Raw genomic sequence first — 20,010 nt, 5'->3', positions numbered from 1 at the left:
CGCTATACTTTGGAAGAGTTTGAGAAGGATAGTGTTAGCTCTACTCTAAATGTTTGATAGAATTCGCCTGTGAAGCCATCTGGGCCTCGGCTTTTGTTTGTTGGAAGATTTTCAATCACAGTTTCAATTTCAGTGCTTGGTCTGTTCATATTTTCTATTTCTTCCTGGTTCAGTCTCTGAAGGTTGTGCTTTTCTAAGAATTTGTCCATTTCTTCCAGGTTGTCCATTTTATTGGCATATAGTTGCTTGTAGTGAGTCTCATGATCCTTCGTATTTCTGCAGTGTCAGTTATTACTTCTCCTTTTTCATTTCTAATTCTGTTCTTTGAGTCTTCTCCCTGTTTTTTCTTCATAAGTCTGGCTAACGGTTTATCAAGTTTGTTTATCTTCTCAAAGAACCAGGTTTTACTTTTATTGATCTCTGCTACAGTTTTCGTCATTTCTTTTCCATTTATTTCTGAACTTTTTGATTTCTTTCTTTCTGCTAACTTGGGATTTTTTGTTTTCCTTTCTCTATTGCTTTAGGTGAAAGGTTAGGTTATTTATTTGAGATTTTTCTTGTTTCTTGAGGTAGGATTGTATTGCTATTAACTTTTGCTGCATTCCATAGGTTTTGGGTGTTTTCATTGTCCTTTCTAGGTATTTTTTTTATTTCCTCTTTGATTTCTTCAGTGACCTCTTGGTTATTGAGTAGCATATTATTTAGGCTCCATGTGTTTGTATTTTTTAGTTTTTTTTTTTCCTGTAATTGATATCTAGTCTCATCACATTTTGGTCAGAAAAGATAGTTGGTACGATTTCAATTTTCTTAAATTTAGCGAGGCTTGATTTGTGACCCAAGAAATGATCTATCCTGGTGAATGTTCCATGAGCATTTGAGATGAAAGTGTATTTTGTTGTTTTGGATGGAATGTCCTATACATATCAATTAAGTCCGTCTTGTTTAATGTATAATTTAAAGCTTGTGCTTCCTTATTTATTTTCATTTTGATTAATCAGTCCATTGGTGAAAGTGTGGTGTTAAAGTCCCCTACTATGATTGTGTTACTGTCGAGTTCCCCTTTCATGGCTGTTAGTATTTGCATTATGTATTGAGGTACTCCTATGTTGTGTGCATAAATATTTACAATTGTTGTATCTTCTTCTTGGATTGATCCTTTGATCATTACATAGTGGCCTTCTTTGTCTCCTGTAATAGTCTTTATTTTAAAGTCTACATTGTCTGATGAGTATTGCTACTCCAGCTTTCTTTTGGTTTCCATTTGCATGGAATAGCTTTTTCCATCCCCTCACTTGCAGTCTCTATGTGTCCGTTAAGTCTGAAGTGGGTCTCTTGTAGACAGCACATATATGGGTCTTGTTTCTGTATCCATTCAGCCAGTCTATGTCTTCTGATTGGAGCATTTAATGCATTTACATTTAAGGTAATTATTGATATGTATGTTCCTATTACCATTTTCTTAATTGTTCTGGTTTGTTATTGTAGGTCTTTTCCTTCTGTTGTTTCCTGCCTAGAGAAGTTCCTTTAGCAGTTGTTGTAAAGCTGGTTTGGTGGTGTTGAATTCTCTTAGCTTTTGCTTGTCTGTAAAGGTTTTAATTCCTCCATCGCATCTGAATGAGATCCTTGCTGGGTAGAGTAATCTTGGTTGTAGGTTTTTCCCTTTCATCACTTTTAATATGTCCTGGCACTCCCTTCTGGCTTGCAGAGTTTCTGCTGAAAGATCAGCTGTTAACCTTATGGGGATTCCCTCATATGGTATTTGTTGCTTTTCCCTTGCTGCTTTTAATATTTGTTCTTTGTATTTATTTATTTATTTATTTATTTTTGCGGTACGTGGGCCTCTCACCGTTGTGGCCTCTCCCCTTGCGGAGCACAGGCTCCAGACGCGCAGGCTCAGCGGCTATGGCTCACTGGCCTAGCCGCTCCGCAGCATGTGGGATCTTCCCAGACCGGGGCACAAACCCGTTTCCCCTGTATCGGCAAGCAGACTCTCAACCACGGGGCCACCAGGGAAGTCCTGTATCTAATTTTTGAGAATTTGATTAATATGTGTCTTGGCATGTTTCTCCTTGGATTTATCCTGTATGGGACTCTCTGCACGTTCTGGACTTGAATGACTATTTCCTTTCCCATATTAGGGAAGTTTTCAACTATAATCTCTTCAAATATTTTCTCAGTCCATTTCTTTTTCTCTTCTTCTCCTGGCACCCCTATAATTCGAATGTTGGTGCATTTATTATTGTCCCAGAGGTCTCTGAGACTGTCCTCAATTCTTTTCATTCTTCTTACTTTATTCTGCTCTGTGGTAATTATTTCCACTATTTTATCTTCCAGGTCAATCATCCATTCTTCTGCCTCAGTAATTCTGCTATTGATTCCTCCTAGAGAATTTTTAATTTCATTTATTGTGCTATTCATCATTATCTGTTTGCTCTTTAGTTCTTCTACATCTTGGTTAAACGTTTCTTGTATTTTCTCCATTCTATTTCCAAGATTTTGTATCATCTTTATGATCATTACTCTGAATTCTTTTTCAGGTAGACTGCTTATTTCCTCTTCATTTGTTTGGTCTGGTGGGTTTTTTCCTTGCTCCTTCATCTGCTGTGTGTTTCTCTCTCTTCTCATTTTGCTTAACTTTCTGTGTTTGGGGTCTCCTTTGCACAGACTGCAGGTTCATAGTTCCCGTTGTTTTTGGTGTCTGCCCCCAGTGGGTAAGGTTGGTTTAGTGGGTTGTGTACGCTTCCTGGTGGAGGGGACTGGTGCCTGTGTTCTGGTGGATGAGGCTGGATCTTGTCTTTCTGTTGGGCAGAACCACATCCGGTGGTGTGTTTTGGGGTGTCTGTGAACTTATTATGATTTTAGGCAGCCTTTCTGCTAATGGGTGGATTTGTGTTCCTGTCTTGCTAGTTGTTTGCCAGCGGATGTTCAGCACTGGAGCTTGCTGGTTGTTGAGTGGAACTGGGTCTTAGCGTTGAGATGGAGATCTCTGGGAGAGCTCTCGCCAATTGATATTATGTGGGCCTGGGAGGTCTCTGGTGGTCCAATGTCCTGAACTCTGCTCTCCCACCTCAGATGCTCAGGCTTGACACCAGGCCAGAGGACCAAAACCCTGTCAGCCCCATGGCTTTTGGGAAGTCTGAGGTCTTCTGCCAGCGTTCAGTAGCTGTTCTGTTGGAGGTGTTCCATATGTAGATTTATTTTTGATTTATTTGTGGGGAGGAAGGTGATCTCCACATCTTACTCCTCTGCCATCCTGAAGGTCCTCTAATCTCTGTTTATCTTTAATTTTTGCCATTTTAATTACAGTGAGTCTTGGTGTGATCCTCTTTGGGTTGAGACTCAAACCCAATCTTCCTGGACCTGGAAGTCTGTTTCCTTTCCCAGGTTAGGAACGTTTTCAGCTATTCAAATATGTTCTCTGTCCCTTTGTCTCTCTCTTCTCCTTCTGGGACCCCTACAGTGCAAATGTTAGTATGCTTGATGTTGTCTTAGAGGTCTCTTAGACTGTCATCATTTCTCTTAATTCTTTTTCTTTTCCCTTTTCATCTTTAATGATTGCCACTACTCTGTCTTTCAGCTCACTGATCCATTCCTTTGTATCGTCTAATCTAATGTTGATTCCTTCTAGTGTATTTTTCATTTCAGTTATTATATTCTTCATCTCTGTTTGGTTCTTTACATGTTCTAACTCTTTGTTAGAAACTTCTAACTCCTCAATCTGGTCATACAGTCTTCTCCCAATATCTTTGATTATCTTTACCATCATTACTTAGAAATCTCTGATGGTAGACTGGCTACCTTCACTTATTTAGTTCTTCTTCTGGGGTTTTATCTTATTCTTCATCTTGAATATATTTCTGTGTTTCCTCATTTTGCCTAAATTGCTGTTCTTATTTCTATGTATCTAGTAGTTTGGCTACATTTCCTGACATTGAAGAAGTGGCCTTTTGTGTCCTGTGTCCCAGTAGCACACGCCCCTTTGGTCACCAGTGCTATATGCTCTAGGGGTGCCCCTTATTTGGGCTGTATGGGTCTTTCTGTTGTAACACACTAACTACTGTGGGGGTCAAGGCTGGCCCCCCACCCAGTGGTTGCCAGCCCTTGCCTTGTGCAGAGGCTGCCAGCCACTGGTGGGAGGGCTTGTTTCACAAGGCTGCTGGCTGCACATCCCTGGAGGGGTCCAGGGCTAGTGCTGTCCCACTGGTAGGCACATTCATGTCCCAGAATCCCTGGCTGCAGGCCCTGAGGGTCCTGGGGCTAGTACCTGTACACTGATATATGGGATCAGGTCCTGGACCCTCTGGTGGACAATCCCAGATCCAGGGGCAGCTTTGGGCTCAGGGGGTCTTGAGGCTGCAGGCCTGCTGGTGGGTGAGTCTATGTCTTCTCCCGGCTAGTTACTTGGCCTGTGGCATTACTGTACTAGTGCTGACAGGCTGGTGGGCAGGGCCAGGTTCTGGTGCTAATAAGCTAGAGGAAGGACTCCAAAATGGTTCCTGTCAGCACCAGTATCCACATGGTAGAATGATCTCCCCAAAATGCCTGCTCCCAAGGTCTGTGTTTCCAGGGTGTGCTCCAGTTGCCTCCTGCCTCTCTGGGAGACTTTCCAAGATCAGAATGTTGGTCTGACCCAGGTTTCTTTCAAATTACTGCTTCTGTCTGGGGTCCTGAAGCCATGTGAGATTTTGTGTGAACCCTTTAATAGTGGAGTTTCTGTTTCCCACAGCCCTCTGGCTCTCCAAAAAGTAAGCCCTATGGGCCTTCAAAACCAAATATAGTGTAGGCTTGTCTTCCTGGTGCAGGACTCCCTGGCTGGGGAGCCTGATAGGGGCTCAGACCCCTTGCTGCAATTGTAATTATCCTCCTATTTGTGGGTCTTTTCCCAAGGGTATGGGTTTTGACTATACTTCATCTCTGCCCCTCCTACCCATCTCATTGTGGCACCTTCTTTATATCTTTAGTTGTAGAACATCTTTTCTGCTAGTCTTCTGGTTTTTATCATCAATAGATGCTCTATAAATAGTTGTAATTTTGGTATGCCTTTGGGAGGAGATGAGCTCAGGATCTTTCTACTCCACCATCTTGGATGCTCCCATCCCCAGATATCTTATTAGTAATTAGAGGCGTGATTTGATAACAAATCATTATTTTGCATGTAGAAGAGCAAGCAAAACAGGAAGAAACTGGGTCCCCTTCCAAATACTGGAATGAATGCTAATTGGATGCTATTAATGACCTCTACCACTAATGCTCTCTATTCTTCCAAAATTCCCAGCTCAAAATATCTGCCAGTTTTTCCCTCTGGCTGCCCCCGCAAAATGCACTGGCTCAGAACAATTGTGGGGAATACATGAGGCACAGGTCCAAGAATGTTAACCCAGATAACCCTTGTTCCTACTAAATCTTCATATTGCTCTCACCTATCTCATGGTTAAACAATTCTAGACTTCCATCCTTGACCCAAATGAATGTTGCACTCTAAATAAAGCCTTTGTGTTTTTCATCCTTCCATTCCATCTCTCTAAATGTTTTGGTGTACCTGGCCAACCTCTTCTTGTACTTAAAGTCCTAGCACAAATATCAGCTCTTCTCTGAAACCATGCTCTATTTGCCTAGTTCAAGCTGACTCATTCAACACTTGCAATACCATAGAATTCAGTGTACACATCAATCATTGTCACATCATGTCAATTTTCTTTTTACAAATATTTCTTTTCCTCACTTGCAAGTCATCTCTTAAGTAAAGAGATTTTTGTTTCATGATTTTCTCTGCCTCAGTGCCTGGCCAAACATGTGTGTAACTTCTATGTTGAATGGGATTAGAATTTAAGTTTGTTTTTAGCTTGATATCTAATTTAACAAGATCTGTCTTCCAATATGTCCATAATGACTCTTGGGCTAGAGATTTTTAGTTCTCCACTGGCACTCAGTCAGTTCATTCCATTAAATGCAAAACCAATCTGGAATAGCTGTTCTAAGAAATTAAACTCTGTTCTTCTCTTTCCAAAAAAAAAAAAAAAAAAAAAAAAAATCCTACAAACTCTCCAGTCTTCAGGGAGGTATTTCATATATACACATATATATGATTTTCAATGAAGAAAAATAAATAATTGGTTTCCTTAATTAGTCCCGCATAGCTGAGTCTTTCGTTGTTAAATCCATGGCTGTACTACCTCAGTCCTTAAATAAAAGGAAGGGAAACTCTGAGCCTAATTCACCTTCTTCATAAGGGTGAAGGTTATATTTTTTCGAAAGGCAACTAATAGGAGTATTTCAAATAGAACATTTAATATTTAGGGTTCTGAATTTCTTCTTAACAAGTTGTTTTGATTTAAAGGCAGATGCACAGCCTAAGAAGAAATTCTTTGCTGGACATTTGGATCCGATAACATCCTTATCCTATTCCTCTCTTTGCCAAATCCCACCTTGGTAAAATATAGTTAATTGTAAACAAAGGAGAAAATAGTTATTAAATGGAGGAATAAAGACTCAGATTTTTATTGCTCATCCAGAAATTCATTCAATCAACAGTTTTCTTAGAATGATCTACTAGAAAAACACAAAGAGAAAGTTTACTTTAAAAAACTAGAATAGGGCTTCCCTGGTGGTGCAGTGGTTGAGAGTCCGCCTGCCGAAGCAGGGGACACGGGTTCGTGCCCCGGTCCAGAAAGATCCCACATGCCGCGGAGCGGCTGGGCCCGTGAGCCATGGCTGCTGAGCCTGCACGTCCGGAGCCTGTGCTCCGCAGCGGGAGAGGCCACAACAGTGAGAGGCCCATGTACCACACAAAAAAAAATAGAATAAAACTCATTTTACCTTCAATTATCAGGTGGGTTCACTGAACTCTTTTGTTTGTAAAATAACTTAAAATTTTGAAAACTGATAAAGGTACAGTAGACTCAAATGGCAAATAGTTATGGATATTTTCCTGGAATTCCAAGGCTTAAGGTATATTTTGTTTGTTGTCTTTGTGTTTTTGATGTTGTTGTTGTTTGTTTCGGGGGTTTTTTTGGCAATTATTTCTCTCCTGCAGGGATGTATAGTCAAATCACTATGTTTTTAAGTTACTTTGAATAGTCCTATCCCAAGATAAAAATTTGTTAATTAGCTTTTTGTTTTGATTTGATTTTTAGGATTGCTTTTAAAATTTTAATTTTATTGTATAATTGTGTATAATGCTTTCATGATTCCAAATTCAAAACAACAAAGAAGTCTAGACTTAATACCCTCCCCCTTCATTCTATTCCCTTTCTTTTCCTATAAATAAACATTTAAAAATATATTATGGTTTATCTTTTTTTAAAATATAAGCATATAATAAGTATAATTTAGATTTTATACTTCAATACAAGTATACATATTAATAACCCTTTTCTTAAATAACCAGATCTATAGATTGTTACCTATTTCTGTGTAACAAACCACCCCAAACACAGTGGAGTGAAATAGAAATCATGTATTTGTTCATGCTGGTTGTTGACTTGATCTCTTTTTTCCATGTGTTGTCTCATCCTGAAGGTTAGCTCAAGCTTTTTTACACAGCAGTTCTAGGGTAGCAAGCAAAAGTAGAAGCTATAATGCCTTTTGAGACTTAGGCTGAAAAGTTTCACATCTATTACAGTGTATTGGTTTAAGCCACTTCCAAAGCAAGTCCAGATTCACGAGGTAGAGAAATAAATTCTACCTTTTCAGGGGAAGAGCAACCAAGGCACACTGTACAGAACACGCACATTGTAGGAAGAAATCTTTGTGACTATCTGATCTGTTCTCAGGACCTTCTTCCTACCCATGTCTGAAAAGGTTTCAGTAAAGCAACACATTAGCAAAAGGGAATGATCATGGGCTCTAGTCAATTGTGTTAGCAACTAGTCTGCCTTTTGGAGGAGGAAACATGGAATAAGTGTGGAAAGAGGGGCAGAGTTCTTCACGAGAGTGTGTTTGCTGCTTACTCAGAAATTCAATTGTGTTCTTCCAAACATAGTTCCAATTTTGTGAAAATGTCCCCTTAATCCCCATGAAACTAAGGGAAGTGACTTCATCTCTAGTTGTCCTGAGTTCATCAGTGAATGACATTCTTACGGTAACTCTTTCTCAACTAGCAGTGGTTTTGAGATATAAATTGGCCCAAACTAAAGGAAAGTGTGTTCATGTAATTCTTGGCAGAACAGTTTCTCTCTCACCCCTGCTGGACATGAAAAAGAATCCCTTTGGTCACAATTTTTTTGCAAAGTATTTAAACAGCATAAAGGCAACCAGCCTTAGAGGAAGCCAATACTGAGGATAGAAGATTGGAAAGACAATAAGAACCAGGCACTCTGATGATTCTATTCCATTCCACACCTGGAGCCTGTCCTACTAGACTTTCATTTATGCAAGATTTCAACACTTTCATTTCTTAAAACAGGTTAAGATTATTTTTGTTATTTAACTTTGGATCCTGCAATCACTAGTACGGGGATTTGAGTTTAGAAAATTGTTTTCCTATTTATGATATATTTAACATTGATGCTACATCATTTGCCTACCAGTAGTGAGAAAGGTTCTATTGTTCTCAACACTATTTTGGAGTTAAAAAATCTGACGCTCAGAGAATGTTAATAAAACAAAACGAGACAATGAATGAAACAGTGTGTTAGACCTAGACCCAGTCCAGAGCCTTAGAGGAGAGGTTTGATGAATGTTAGTCTTAGGATGAATTCCCATTTCCCAAGGGCTTTACTACAACATTCCTAGCCCCAAACCTTACTACTAAAATTTGCAGATTCACAACTTGAATTCAAGTTCTATTTCTTTCACACTCTGCCACCGTGCTTATAGTTGGTATTCATCCCAGAAATTCTTTGGTGAGAGCAAACTCTTGAAGGAAACAGTGTTCTGGGACAAGGAGAAGTATTTTTTGAACATTAGAATACTCCCCTAGAAAGGAAGACCTAGAAAAAGATGCTTCCAGGGCAGCATAAGGGCAATATGTATATAAATATGAAGAAGACAGTAAAAGTGACCTAAAAGGAAGCAAAAAGGATGACAGATTTAGAGCAGTGAAAAACCTTGAAAAGAGCACTGATTTTGGAATCAAGCAGCCTGGTTTGAAATCACAAATATCTCTCGGATATTATCTCTTCAAGACAATATCTTCCTGATTAACACAGGGGTAACAATATCTACCTAGAAGGTCAAACACTTATTAAATGATGATATATAGAGCAGGGGTCCCCAATCCCCAGGCCTGCTAGGAACCAGGCGGAACAGCAGGGGGAGAGAGGAGGGCGAGCGAGTGGAGCTTCATCTGCCGCTCATCACTCGCCATGGCTCACATTACCGCCGGAACCAGGCCACACCTCCACCCCATCCATGGAAAAATTTTCTTCCATGAAACTGGTCCCTGGTGCCAAAAAGGTTGGAGACCACTGATATAGAGGATACCTAGCACAGGCTATACTTCACATCTGGTACTCCATAAATGTTACTGTAAAGACATGCTCTGGTGGGAATGGACCCAAGCTTTTGGAATTCTGACTACAAGTGTGTGTGTGTGTGTCTTTAGCAGTGGACTTCCATTTTATAGCCAGAAATATTCTGCTTTTTTACAGATGAACTCTTGATTTCAACTTTGGGGCAACGCTTCCTTTCTCTTTTATGAAAAGAAATATTATATTTGTAGTTTGCTGATATAATAGTAAAGCAAAGCAAAAGGAAAGGAAAGAAGTTTCAGATAAGGGATAACTAAACTATACTACACAATATATTTCTTTTTTTCAGGAGCGAGAGAATATGCTTCTTTCCTAAATATGGGTTAAACTTTCCTCTCTCCAAAAATCATGTTAATTCTTGAGAGATATGCATGAGCTAGCTATTATTACCCACTGGAGACTGGCATAGAGACATGCTGTTGGCAGGAAGTTCTCAGAGGCGTAGCCTCCCTGCATGATGTTCAGGAATCTGGTAGGGAAGACTGAAGCCCAATCTGTATCTTCCACTGAAGTCTTCCATGTGTTATTTTCCTGAGCTTCAAAACTCAGACTACAGGAAATGTCCTGTACTTAGAATATGCCATTCAAATGGCCTGGCCAAAGACACGTTCTCTGGGTAAGGGGAGCTGTTCTGATAAAGACAGTGAACATTCTGGCAACCATCGTGGGCATGAGGAATTTTTCAGGGGAGTGTAAAGACTCCCCTGAAAATTGGAATTGGAATCGTCTACATAAGATAGGTTCCAAATCATATCCGTGTATTCATTTTTTTGTCATATCATATCATATTCATTTTTTTGTCCACTCAATAAACATGTATTGAGTAGCTATTATGTAGCAACTAGTATTCAGGTGTTTGGAATACAGTCATACAAAACCTCTGCTTAAGGAGTTTCACTCTAGTTGGAGATATGGACAATAAAGAAGTAAAACAATACATAAGCAATATATAAGCAAATAAATGCAGGTAATAATCATTACTGTGAAAATAATATTTTCTCTGATCAAGGAAGACCCCACTGAGAAGGTAACATTTGAGCAGATGTTTAAATAATATAAAGAAGCAGAGTAATGGCCCCAACAAAGATGACCACATCCTCATCTCTGGAACCTATGGATATGTCATTTTACATGGCAAAAGAGAATTTGCAGATGTGACCTTTAGGGTTAGGGACCCTGATGTGGGGAGATGACGATCCATGTGGGGCTGGATGAGCCACGTGGACCCAATCTAATCACTGAGTCTACAAGTGGAAGAGGAAGTCATAACAGCGGGTCAGAAAGATGTGGCATGAGAAGGACTGAACACACTGTTGCTGGCTTTGAAGATGGAGAAAAGACACCACAAGCCAAGCAGTGCAGTTTGGCTTCTAAGAGCTGGAAATGGAACTCAGTCGACAGCCAGGAGGAAAACAGGGACCTTGGGCCTACAGTCCCAGTAACTGAATTCTGCCAGTAACCATAATGAGCAGTAAATGAATTCTCCCCTAGAGCCTGCGAGAAGGAATGCAGCCCTGCTGACCACTTGATTTGAGCTCCGTAAGAGTCATACTCGACTTCTGACTTACAGAACTGTGAGATCATAAAAGTGTGCTGTTTTATACCATGAAGCTTTGTACAGCAACAAGAGAAAACTAATACCCATGCAGAGATAAGAGGGGCCCGCATTCCAGACTGTGGATACAGTAACGCACAGGCCCTAGCATGGCGGAGGTGGAGAGTGACAATCAGCACAGATGTTTGCAATATTTAGACGCTCTCCAGAGTGTCAAGATGTACTTGAAGAAGGAAACTTGGTAAAGATATCTAATGCCTCACCATCAACTGAGGTACAGGTTTAGGCTTTTATGAGTTGGAGAAAGATGAATTATCACACAAATTTGTGAAGCCTAGATATCTGGGTTTTATTAGTAATGCTTCACAGCTGGAATTCATACCAAGCCTCTCAAACAAAAGTCTGCTGTTCGGCAAACACTGGAGTTCCAGGGTAGAAATCTTAGCAATAACAAGGAACCAGCCTGAAGAGTCCATTTGTATGAACATTTGATAAACGAAAAAGGATGGAGGCATCACTCCATCAGTGCAGCAGCATAGCTATATGATCCCCTTAGTAGGGCGGGGCATCTGACAATAAGTAGAGAATGAGCAGAGGAAGGGTGACCCTGGTTGAGCAGAAGAGGGTGTTTATGGTCCTGAAAGAGCTTTTCTTTTTGCGAGAGAGGGAAGAGCCTTTCTGAGGGACGATGCCGTTAGCTTTTTCATAGGGGACACTGAAGCAGGCAATTTAACTACCTTTCAGAAGCAATCTCTCTGCTTTTCTATTTTACTGTGTTTCATTTCAGCTTTTCTCTTTTTCTCTAAATTGTGTAACCAATTGCAAACATGTCCCAGGAAAAGGGAAGAATAGATGTCATCCTGTACTCTGGCTTCCAGCCATGTGCTGCCCCTTCCCTGCTTTTACAGACTACAAACTTCACACCAGCCAGCTGAGAAATGGCCAAAGTGAAAAGCAATTTGCAAGTGGGAAGCATCCTGGCTGTCATTATTGACTTGTGGTAAAGGCAGATGGGACATTGTGCAAGGGTCTGGGGAGGGAAATAAGGAGACAGTGGACACAATAAGAAGCTGGCGTGCGTGGACACTGCTTCTTGGAGAGGGAGCTGAGATGAATAGAGAGAAATGCAGGCATTAATGCTTCCTGTATATACATCCTGGCATGGAATCGGGGTGAAGGCTGAGGGAGGGCCCGCTGGGACGGCACAGCATAGTGGTTAATAGTCCTGGCGATGTGAAGCCTGGGTGTAGGTGCTTGCACTGCCACTTTTTATCTGTATGACCTCAGCAATTAATGTACATCTTCTGTACCTTATTTCGATATTGTGATGATGGCATGATACTACATATAAAGTGCCAAGGACTTACGTGCTCTTGGTAAACATTAGTAAATGCTATTACTATTCTTGACATGTATTTTTCAAGGGTGGCTAAGTTCTAAATAACTTTTAGATACTTTGCTACAACTAGAAGTAAGTAGGAACACACACCGTGCCTCAGAGGAGACACGTCACATAATCAACAAACATTAGAGCTGAGAGACATTTTGGTGATCAATGAAACCAATCCCCTTAATTGACAGGTAAGGAAAACGATGCTCACAATGTTTTGTGATTTGTTCAATATCACAAAGCCAGTAAGGGACTAGGCAGCCAGGTAAAGACGGGATGTCTCACTCTCACTCGTGAGATGTCTCACTCATCCTGTGACTGTCTAGACACAAAGTGTTTGTTGTTTTTGCTACATGATTTGAAATCATTGCCTTCTATGATCCATAAGACTGAGACCATGGAAATCACATACATGTAACCATGTACCGCCAGCTCACGCTGCATTTTATCCCCCACCCGCATTACGACTTCTGTGGGGAGAAGAGCCTCTGCCTATCTCCTATTTCTTCATATTTTTCATGTTTCCAGGAAGATGGCAATGGATCTCCTGAGTCACCAATCCCAGTGGAATCATCTGATTCTAATAGTTTCAATATTTTTAGGGGGAAAAAAAGATGTATCTCAATTTAGAGGTTACAAAGTAGCTGTAGCCAAACCACAGACAGTTTTGTTTTTTTCCAAAAATGTTGTGAACCTTTTGAATCCGACAGCCTACCCCAGTTTTCACAGCCTCCGCCATTCTCCTTCTTAGACTCAACTTTATCCACACATTTACTTATTTTTGTGTCTGCCTGGGCACTGTATATTTTATTTAGTGACTCCTGGTATGCACGAGCTTTTTCTAATTAAAAAAAATATGTACTTTCAATAAAGCTTTCTATTTAGACATTCCCATTGCATTAACGAGAAGCTGTTACGTATTTTCTGAGTTTAAACTTCTGGATTTAAGTAAAGAGGGCTTTCTTCACCAGGACGTGGTAACTTAATGTGATATCCTAACGAGAGTTATAAAAACTAATATAGTTGTTGCTGGGAAAGTATCTTGTAGATGTAGTTAACATCAGTACACTTTCAGTAAAAAGATTGCCTCAATTATGTGGGAAGGTCTCACCCAATCAGTGGAAAGGCTTTAAGAGCAAAACGGGTTTTCTGAGAAAGAAGAAATTCTGCCTCAAGACAGAGTTTCCAGCCTGCAGGACTGCCCTGTGGATTTAAATCTTGTGGGCCCCCATAACTGTGAAAGCTAATTCTTTGAAATAAATCTCTTTATACAGATTTAAATCTATATAAATATATATACCATTATATAATATATAAATACGTATATCTTATTATATATATCCTACTAAATATATCCTATGGGTCTGTTTCTCTGGAATACCCTGCCAGTTCAGAGGGAAAGTAAAACATTAGCCAATGGTTCATGGGAGACATTACCAAATGTTTTAGATAAGGTAATGCTAGCCGCTGAAACAGCTGGACCATGAATTTCTACAGTTTAACCCATTAGAAAATTGTTTCTCACTCACACAATGAACATCTAACAGGTGGGTGGGGAGAAGAGACCCAGCATAGCAAAGGCTTAGAAACTATGTGACATTCAAGGTCACCTACAGCCAGCAGACAGGGAAGAAATAGAATGGAGGATCCAGTGAAAGGTTTTCTAAGCCAGGATCATTTCTATACACATTCCGTTGGCCAGGATTTGGTCATCTGGCCATACCTAACTTCAAGGAAACATGAGCTAGCTCTTTCCCAGGAGAAACTGAAAATGTGCTTGGCAAACAATTAGCCATTCTCTGTCATGCAAAGTCATTAGTAGAGAAGCTTCTTGGAAAATATCATGTATTCTTGCTAGGACTATCTTGTTTGTTAAAATTTTGTGACTAACTTGTTATGTATTGTGATCTCAGTACAGGAACAAATATAGAAAATGGAAAAAAAAAAAAAAAAACAACCAGAATTAGATGGCAAAGAAAGCAAAGTCTGAGGCAGGAGACAATTTAAAACAGCAATTAGAGTCTAATTAAATCCAAGGTTTGGTATCATTATCAGAAGTGAAGACATAGCTAATTTTGCTGAAAGCAAGTTTCAGTTCAGGTTATGGTCATTCAATAAGGGAATATTTTCTTCCCAGCAGAAAACACTAATTTTGAAAACCACTTAAAAGATTCTCAGTAATGGATGGTATGTATGTGTGTGCATTTTAATCTCTTTATCCATATTGTCTATGTGGTATTTAGTCTTTGTACTTAAATCAACAGTGATTGTTTGTTGTAGCATGAGAAATTTTTGGCTCATTGATTTTCCATAGCACTGAAATGTCACATTAGCTCAAGGTGAAAAGCTAACAGGATGTGAATAATGATAATAATCAGAACGATAATAGAAAGAATCATACACCTGAATGTACATTAAAGTCCTCTATTACTCTCAGGGCTCTGGTGACATTTCAAACAGCAGGAGAAGAGAGAGAAAATGGTCTGTTAACATCATTCTCTCTGGAGGCCACTGCAACCTTGGCTACACATTTTGGTATAGATGGCAATTTACAGAATGAATGAATGAGAACCAAGGACACGGGTCCCACCTACTGTGTAACGCCCTCCCCCCCCGCCCCCATTTTACTCTGTTTCCAGGCACAATTCATTAATGTTCAGTCTTCCACATTCTTGTCTGAGACACACACTTGAACTTACAAAAGTAGAGAATTCTCAAAACAGGCATTTGGAATTTGCGATAGGCACAGGATTCGGTCATCTGGCCATACCTAACTTCAAGGAAACATGAGCTAACATTGAGTAAACGCACTTGAGTTAGATATAGCTTGGGATCCCAGGGAGACTAGGTATCACCAACACCCAGAACATTCACTGAGTCTCAGAATTTTCGGGCCAAGGACCCTGGCTTATGCTAATGATATTAAAAAATAAAAATGAAAGAAAAGAGTCTCAGATCCTGATCCCACTTAAGCAAAGTAATATCTTACTTTGCTTTTTAGGTATTCTAATTCCCTGCTGGTAATTGTAGATTCATAATTATAAACAAATGAATTTATCATTCTATTACTCCAGAAAGTTGCTTCAGAACCCAGTCTCCCCCCACCCACCTCCCACCAGATTCTGTTTAATTCCACTGTGATACCTTCTTGTGGAATTCTAAATTTCTATATTATAGCACTTTGTCACACGTCAAATGGATTTTTAAAAAAAAATGGTTAATGTCTTCTTTCCCTCTAGACTGTATGGTAGGGGATACAGTTCCTACTGTCTTTCAGTTCTGCATCTTCAGGACCCAGAAGAGGGTAAAGACAGTGGCACTCAATCAGTGGATGCTCCGTGACTGACCTGAGAGTGCCCCATTCCTCCCTATGTAGGGCTGACAATGGTTCTGCTTTCAGACTGAATTTTACCGCAGTATTTCATTCTAAATCTGCAACTATCTATCTCCAATCCATCTTACTCCATCATCTGTTCAATTGATCTCATAACTCTTGACTATATTTTTACTTGTTCAGAACAGGCCAGTCTTTAACTCTTCACCACACTGTTCGTTATTATCTGTAAGTCCTTACTCGTGCCATGTTGTTATTACATTACATAGGCTTAGTATTAGGCTTACATTATAATGGGAACAGTCTCAACATTTCCAACTCTTCCTGTTGATTCCAACTGTTCTTAAAGACTTACGGGCATTGCAATGAGATAATGATGACATGCCCCTAAACTATTTTTTAAGAAAGAGAGGTATAACTTTTCAGAGACAAACTATAAAATCAACACAAGATGCATCATAGCAGTGATACACAATTAAATGGAAAGAAAAATTCCCAGACCAGATCAAGACTTGATACTAATCAAACTAAAGAGGTTGAGCACATCTGAAGTGTCACATTTGGAAAGAAATTCTTAGCCACGTTTTATGAATACTGACTCAAACTCTGATTAAAAGGAAGGGTTCTAAATTCATTAACTAATATCCTGGTCCTCAGAGACAGTATATCACAGAAAATAGTTGTAACATTAAATTGTCCACTCTTATAACTAATTTTTATTATGAATCTATACTCATCAAGCTAGCCTCGGATTATTGTTTTTTAATAAGGAGATGAAATCTTATTTATCAAAATATTGACCATTTTCATTTTGATATACATACTTTAGTCTCTTGTGAATTTATTCAGCACGAATCAGTGTCCCTGAATAACCCAACTCAGCTCACTGACAAGTTCAAGTTTCTGTACCTGCAAAGCTGAGGAACTTTGGTGTATTAGTGTATTACTCAGGGTTTCTAGAGAAACAGAGCCAATAAAAGATATATTAATAGATAAATGACTGATAGATATAGAGATAGATATCTCATATCTGTTTACTTATATCTATATTTGAAAGTGATTTCTTATAACATTTTGCCTTACATGATTATAGAGGCTGAAAAGTCCCATGATCTGCCATCTGCCAGCTGGAGAGCCAGTGGTGTAGACTGCAGTGGTGTAGACTGCTGGAGAGCCAGTGGTGTAGACTGCAGTCCAGGTCTGAATGCCTGAGAACCAGGAGCCCTGAGGACAGGAGAAGTTGATGTTTCAGCTCACGCAGTCAGATACAGAGCAAATTCAACCTTCCCCTGCCTTTTGTTCTATTCTGGCCCTCCGTGGGTGGGATAATACCCACCCACATTGGGGAGGGCCATCGTCATCTCCTTTCCTCAGCCCACCAATTCAAATGCTAATCTCTTCCAGAAACACCCCCACAGACACAGCCAGAGATAATGTTTAACCAGCTCTGTGGGCACCCCATGGCCCAGTCAAGTTGCCACATGAATGAACCATCACACTTAGACTTCTATTTCATAGGACTTCCACTTCTAAGGTAATGTATGCCTATTAGATTTCTTGAAGGCCAATCAGGCAACTTTCCCTGGAAATATTCTAACATCTCAATCTCTATATTTTCTTTCTCTCAGAGTTACATAAAATTCATCACCCCCATGGAGTTCTTTGTGACTGACCCTAGCCCGTACCACAAGCACCTTATTTTGTGAGCATTCTGGGCTAGAGGACTGTTTGTATGTACCAGCAAAAGAATGCATGATGGTAGTTTGTTGCCATGTAAAATAATGATGATTTTTAGGATTATGTAATACCAACATGGTATGTATTCTCATTAACTGTAAACTCTATTTTCTGACTATTACCATGCACTGTAATCATCATGATCTATAATCTCTCCAGAAATTACCAAAATAGAATGAGCTATCTCTTCCAGGTCAGAAATAATACTGAAATCCTAAAATCATCTCTTTTATACGATAAGCCCTTTGGGAGTTAAGGGAGACCCACACCATAGGCATAGGTCTTCAGGGACTGGTGGATTCCACACATTTGATAATGGCACTAAGCAGAGACACAGAGCAAACAGGCAAGCGAATTCCCATGTCAGAAAGCAATTAGATATGCTAATTACAAAATAATATATGTAAATGTTCAAATGTATGTGTGTGTGATCATTAACCACCACACAGTGGAAATCACTTCCTTTTTACAGAATGCTCTTCTCCCCAGGGTATTTCCAACAGATGCAGGACCCGACACGTACCACTTACCAACTAGAATACCATCTCAAATTGGCCTTCAAAGTCCTAGCCAGGGTCAGAAATGACTGACCATTTGAGTGCTACGGACTCCAGTGCAATAAACAAGCAATAAACAAGCTGTTGGGTTTCATGTGTTATAAATTCTCTGATCGAAATTTGGACACTCTTAGTTGAATCCTTCTTATCAAGCAGTAAATAGTAACACTTGAGGTGAAATGGGAGTTGCATTCTGATTTAGAAGATTAAAGATTAAAGGATCCTTTTTCCTTTCACTCCCTCTCTTCCTTTAACCAACTGTGAATCCTTAGCCAGCAGTTTTTCCTGTCCAATTTCCTTGAGCTTCTGTATCCTTATCTGTAAAACAGGAATGATTCCACTACTTGATATATCTTTAAACAAGTTACTGAGAGGAATCATATTGAATACTGAACACGAGTGTTGTAAAACATATAACAAAGTACATAAAGACACATAACTATGCAGTCCTGTAGAAATTTAAATTGCTGCCAGTTTATATCCCGTATATATACACAGAACTAGGAACCTGAAAATTGATGAAAAAAGACCCTGCTGAATTGAGATTTGAATGAATTTTCGTTTTCATTTTTTCATTCCTTAGCTCTGAAAAGAGGTGAAAATACTGTGTGATGAAATGAGAGAAAAAGCACGGGTGAGAAAAAGTGAACACTGTAATCTCAAGAAAATGGATTTAGACTGTGAGTTAGAACTGCTTCTGGTTCCAATTCCCCTGTGTGACTCTTTGGCCTCATTTTTCTCCACTTTCAAACACATATTTCTTACTTCTCTGATGAAGTTGCTATATGAGAAACTTGGGTTATCTACTTAAACTCTAGAGAATTGGCAGGGGATGGAAGACCAAGGGAAATCTCATTTTTCAAGGAGAGATGAAGAGATGATACAGAAAATAGAAGACAAGTTAGTTACCCGTAGCACCATCCATTTACAAAGGTCTTTAGAGTTTACGTACAGCATCTTATACAATCTTCATGCCACCTGAGAGGTGGGTAGAATTACTTTTTCTTAAGGAAAAAGAAATTGAAACTCAAAATATTTACACAAGACCAAGGACACACAGAGCTAATAAATGGTAGCCTTGGACAGAATAATTCTTACTTCAGTGCTCTCAGTGGATGGCTATCAGAATCATTAAGTTGTGCCATTTTTCAAGATAAAATAAATCCAGGGGTAAAAGACACATAACTCATGAGCACAGAAGGATTAAGCACCAAAAGACCTAGTCATCTTTCCCCAAATTAAAAGAAGTTGGCAAGTTGTCAATGCATGAGTGTATATGTGTGTGTGTCTGTGTGTGTGTGTAAATAACTAAGCAAGAGTAGACACAAATTTCCATTTTAGAAGCAATCAGATTATCACCTAAATAGGATGATTTACAAATGTCTCTGCCCCAAAACAGGAGGGTGGACCCCAAAAGTTACCAGTTTAAGTTAGTAATTAAGAGCATGCATGGCCTGAAGCCAGACTTCTTAAGTTTGAATCTTTCTTACCTCTACAACTTACAGCTATGTGACAAGCAAGTTATTTAATCTCTCCATGACTCAGTTTCTCCTCCCTAAAGGTGGAAAATTAATCGTACCTACTTGTTGTAGGTATTAAAATAATACAGCACATGTAAAGTTCTTAAAAGGGTGCCTAGCACTCAGAAAACAAACATATAATGCAAAGGAGAAGTTTAAGGGCCCCTCAAACATACCCAATACAGGTGAGCAAACTGGCTTCTGCAAGGATCATAGCTCTAGGCAGTCAGGTAATAAGAGTTGTTTCTTGCTGGATTGATTAAAATGGAAAGAGAGCTAACAGTTTATTGTTTCTGTTTGTTGTGTTTTGGCTTTAAACTGAGTTATTCTTTTGTTATCCACCACATAGTCCTTGAAACGTTCTTCCACCTATAATCCACTCTTGATCAACTTTATTTTTTCTTCTCTTCCTCTGGCTCTTTGGGTCTTCCCCCTTAGTTCGCATTA

At 39.5% G+C, this 20,010-nt stretch overlaps 1 long non-coding RNA gene across 1 annotated transcript in view; it reads right to left on the bottom strand.

Annotated features, from left to right (window-relative positions):
- Positions 1 to 16,904, bottom strand: part of LOC113624807 (uncharacterized) — a 224,520-nt gene extending 207,616 nt beyond the window's left edge. The window contains exon 1 of the long non-coding RNA XR_003434463.1: positions 16,833 to 16,904. This is a non-coding gene — a long non-coding RNA (uncharacterized LOC113624807). The remainder of the gene's footprint in view (positions 1 to 16,832) is intronic.
- Between the last annotated feature and the right edge of the window lie 3,106 nt (positions 16,905 to 20,010).

This window comes from Aethalodelphis obliquidens, unplaced genomic scaffold, assembly GCF_003676395.1.
Source record: "Aethalodelphis obliquidens isolate GAN/ISIS:26980383/991018 unplaced genomic scaffold, ASM367639v1 scaffold14, whole genome shotgun sequence".
NCBI lineage: Eukaryota > Metazoa > Chordata > Mammalia > Artiodactyla > Delphinidae > Aethalodelphis > Aethalodelphis obliquidens.
This window is presented reverse-complemented; position numbering and strand designations above follow the sequence as displayed.